The 4919-nt window shown below is 34.8% G+C and overlaps 1 pseudogene; it reads right to left on the reverse strand.

The window, feature by feature from the left end:
- Positions 1–3798: 3798 nt before the first annotated feature.
- Positions 3799–4411, reverse strand: LOC109585296 (cytochrome c oxidase subunit 3-like; annotated as a pseudogene).
- Positions 4412–4919: the final 508 nt, after the last annotated feature.

Below are 4919 nucleotides of genomic sequence, written 5' to 3' on the forward strand. Positions count from 1 at the left end.
GGTGGATAGTGCTCGGCTGACTTTTGACGCGTTTCCATGATGAAGAGACACAACCATTTACACATATCGTCAGCATTGCTGGATGAATAAGCATTTGGAGGAACAGGGTCATCAGGTAAGCGAGAATTACAAAACACAGACCAGTCATTTAAGTTTTGTGCCAACCATGCATTGTTTTTCTTAGTGTTCAAAGGCACAACTTCTGAGGCAACTTTTAACTTGTCATCTTCAACAACAGTGAACCTTTCCTCTGATTTCTTCTTACTTAAGGACAAAGAAAGTCTTCTTTGATGGAGGTAGATTTTCACTGCTACTGGTAGCCATTCTCACACAACACTTTTCTCTCTGACATGAAATAAAGGCGTGGCAGTTTCTACTGCGCTTGCTCAGTATACTACAAATCAATTAAAGCATGGGTCCTTTGTGCACTATTGGATTTATCCGCACTCGCTTCCGGTCTCGTTGCTACAAAAAGAGCACTCGGCCTTCGGCCTCGTGCTCTATTTTTAGCACCTCAACCACAAGCTCGAGCAGATAAATCTAATAGAGCACTCAAACCTATGCTTTAACTAATACTTAGACAACTTTTATCACTGCTCTCCTGAAACCTACATATTCACACAATGACTCTCACAATAATGAAGGCTAGAAAAGTCCTCAGTCTATCATTTAGGAATTTCTACCACCATTCTTCCACGTCCACACTCATTAAACTTAACACCACCATAGTTTGTCCAATCCTAGAATATGTCTGTATTGTTTGGGACCCTTCCTCACCCTCTGTAGCATCCTCTCTTAATTGAGTCAGTCCATATAACACTTCGCCCTTTGATTACCCTCTAAATTCTTGTCTTCACCTCACCTTGTCCATTTAACCTTCATTCTAAAAGGTACCACCGAACCAAATCCTCTAATCCTTGCTCCCCCTCTCCATTCAAACAATAAGGGCAACCTCTCACTTATTGTTTGTAAATCTTCCTCTCTCCACCACTTTTTCTTCCCTTCTGCGATAAAAGTGGAACTCTCTTCATCTTCAGTCAAACTCTCTTCCTATCTCTCCTGTATGACACTGTATATTCATTGTAATTTATAACTTCATTAATGATGTGCTACTTCTTTATTTATGTTCCCTATTAGCAAGTGTGCTATTTTTATTTTCTCATTAATGAGATTCACAGAGGAGATGTATCATACATAACATGCTGACCCACCTTGGGTACTTTAAATTGATATCACCCTTGGGCCTTTGGCCAGAGGGTGATATCAATTCAAAGTATCCTCAGTCTCGGGATATCGACTCCCATATTGTCTTGTTACATGTAATACATATTTATATAATAGGTGCAAGTGAATGTTCTAGTAATATTATCTCCTTATTCCTGATAGGAGTATTATGAAACCTTAATCTCAGGCTACCATTGTTGCCAATGATTTTTTGCTAACCTCCTCCATAAGTCTAGCTGAATCCATAACCAGACCCCATCCTAGTCAGCAGACATACTGTAAACCAGACATTCTACCAAGACTAATAATATTAGACAAGAGTGTTCTACAGTGCGAGAACCTATGTCTAAATGTCAAGTGTATAGCCATGCATCCTTTGACAGTTTCTAGAGCTTCAATTTTTGCTCACATATCTTTTGGTAAAGGACTATTCATGCTGTGCAAGTGAACTTTCAGTAAATGTTAGGTGGAACTAAAAGTAGTCATAATTATTTTGAAAATTTAAAGTTTTATAAATCTTTTACATAAAAAATCATGCTTTCAATTACTTTGTTCACAACACAAAAACTTACTATTATTGTACAGATATATAGAAATAATGTGCATATAACACAATCATGTTTCTAGTGATCTCTATGATGACATTATATACACCAGTTAGAACGCAAAACAATGATATATCCTAAAATTAAAGTTGTAAAACTATATTCACAGAAATTTTGGTAGCATGCTAATTTGTGTTGTTTTTGTACTCATTTTAAATCTACAAACTATAATGGCCTATTCTCTCATGATGCATGTAGTAAAATGTACTGGAAATACCTCAATAAGGTAGATTGTGGGTGTATATATATGATAAAATCAATCCAGGTTGCTAAGTATACTGTGCAGCATGGGTAGCTATCATATACAATGGATGTTGATATTGATGCTGCATGAAAAAAATGAAGCAAATCCCCAAGCAGCAATAGATATTTGTACGTGACCAGCCTGAGAATATATTGCTGGGTAAAGACTTGTACTTTGTGACTTCTGACAGCACTAGAAAAATACATACATACATACAAACTGCATACAAGATAATTTATTGGCAAGAGTAATAATATTTGAAAAATTTGCCTGTGAAAAGTTAATTGGCAAATTTTATATGGTGACAAATGCCATAAAGCATGCTCAGATTTAAAAAACGGATTCATATTGACAATTTTATATACAACCGCCGAATACCAATATTAATTCCTCACCAAGAAATCATTTTGGTACAATACTATACATGCAGTTCATGCATTGTAATCTATCGTATTTTTGACATGTAAACACTAATGACTATACACTTCCACAAAATAAATTCTGTACACCAATTAGAGTGTGCATGCTCCATATGATGTCACTCAACCTACAACTCCACATCTCATTTGAGACTAATAAGGCATATCTGGCACATTAACGTACATGGTACGTACATGTACATGGATGTTAAACAAATTGCAATACCTGTGTACAAGTGCATGAATATTCTGAATATTCTTCTGATCCTGGGGTGTTACACAAACTCTCAAAGTATTATCTGGTTTATTCTCAGTACAATGACCTATATGAGTAAGTAAATGTAAATGTTGGCAATAAGCATGCAAAATGCTAGAAAAAATTCAATCACAAGACGATTTTGTTTTAACTTATTTATTGGTAACTTATTGATCCTAGATTGTCAGCTAATGTACCAGGCCTACAATTAGCTACATGTATGTACATGTAGGTTATCTCTCATATAAGCAGAATGCAGTTAAATGTTTACTAAAGTAATTTATATAATTATTCCACTTCGCTTATAATTTCAGTAACCATTGGAAAGCATGTATGCATGGCAAAAAGGGCCAATAAAACTAAATCTAATTTATAATACATAATAATCAAAATATAAGTGGAGAGTCCAAAATCGTTACCTGATAAATAAATGGAATTATAACAAAAAAATAAGTCTGTTAATTGTATGATTGTAAGTCATAATATAAAAAAAAACTAGTTAAGATATTAAGTGACTTCTATGCTAATGAACCATGGATCATGCCAGTGCAGATCAATTCACTTTAAAATTAAAAAACAATGCATGTAAACTGTACCAGTAAAAGAAGTAATAATAGGAAGGCTGAGGCAAAATATTCTCTATGATACCAAAAACACTGCATTTACATAGAGTATTGATAGTGGAAATACCGGGGTATAATCGTTAAGAATATATATTGGCAGGCAAATTAGTATCTATCAATATGACAACTGACAATGACACATGGCTCCAAAAGTATAACAGCAATATAAAACAATCCAATTACAAATTATAAAGAAATGATATTAAACTAGAGTTCTTTCATTGTGTCAGTCTCAACAAGTATAAAGTATCTGCCATGTGCCTAGAAAGATATGTACATTAAATTCAAATTGGCTAATAATTTTTCTTAGCTTTTTCAGTATACCAACACGTTGGAAATTGAAAAATATACTTTTTTAGGAGCCCATTAAAAGGCCTTTTTATGGTTCCGGACCATGTATCTCACATGAGAAAAATATGTGCTTATGCTATGAAGAAAGGGATTTGAAATTTGCTGCCTCAAATCGTAAGTGTCGACCATGAGAGAATTAATTATACGCTAATGACACCAAACAAATCCCCAGGAAAGTGCTCCCAATAATTACATGCGCACCATGCGCTTGGTTGTTACAAAAAAATGTAGCGCCGTATACGGAGTCCAAAATTGCAATCTGGGCTTCGTAATATTCCATTGCTTGCACTCCAGTCAATATTATCCTCAATAGTACTGTTCATGACAACCCCCTGATTGCCGCTTCTCTTTGGCCACTAAATATCGCATGATGTGCCCATGTTACAGTGGCCCCAGAACTCAATAATACTGCCGTATTCAATAATGATACCGAAAAGGGATTTAATGGTTCAATTCCTTTTGGTGGCCACACTGCTCTCATTTTTTATTGCAGGTGCTAGACTACTGTGAAAGAAAGCCCAAAAGAATGACAAGAATAAACAAACTTCTGACACAATAAATAAAATCATTCGAAGCTTTAATCCACGCCGCACTAACTGTGTAGAGCAGCCATCTATGGATCCTTCTCTTATGATATCTCTTCACCAACCCACCATTGTCCTGACTACCACCAATAAACCCAATATCAAAATATTGCAAATGACAAAATATAATTAATCTTTCAACTGCTTCCTAATGTTAATTAATAGCTTTTCCTAAAAGCTTTGCGAAACTTAAAATAGCCAAATTATATCTCTATATTTATTAATAGGCAACGTTGTCATGGCATATTGGAAAGGTTTTCCGAGATAAAACTTTTATTTCTTCCTATATACTGCTTTACTCACTTTATAGCTTATGTGTGTGACAATTCAATCGTCATTAATGCTACACAAATACTATACCAAAAGGCAGGTGACTTTTGTGGCTTTATATTTTGTGGACTGGTTTGTAATTTTGTGATTCAAAGTTTACTCATATGTAGCCTTAAAGAGGACATTTCAATGACTCAATGGGTTTTCATTAACAGAAACAATGAAGAATAAAAATAGAGTGCCACGAAAATACAGTATTTCTCAATTTAATTATGAAACTACAATGTACATGCATGCATAAAACAGCTATTATAAGCAAGAAATGCACCAACATGTTAAACAG

Source organism: Amphimedon queenslandica, unplaced genomic scaffold (assembly GCF_000090795.2).
Source record: "Amphimedon queenslandica unplaced genomic scaffold, v1.1 AMPQUscaffold_13090, whole genome shotgun sequence".
Taxonomy (NCBI): Eukaryota; Metazoa; Porifera; class Demospongiae; order Haplosclerida; family Niphatidae; genus Amphimedon; species Amphimedon queenslandica.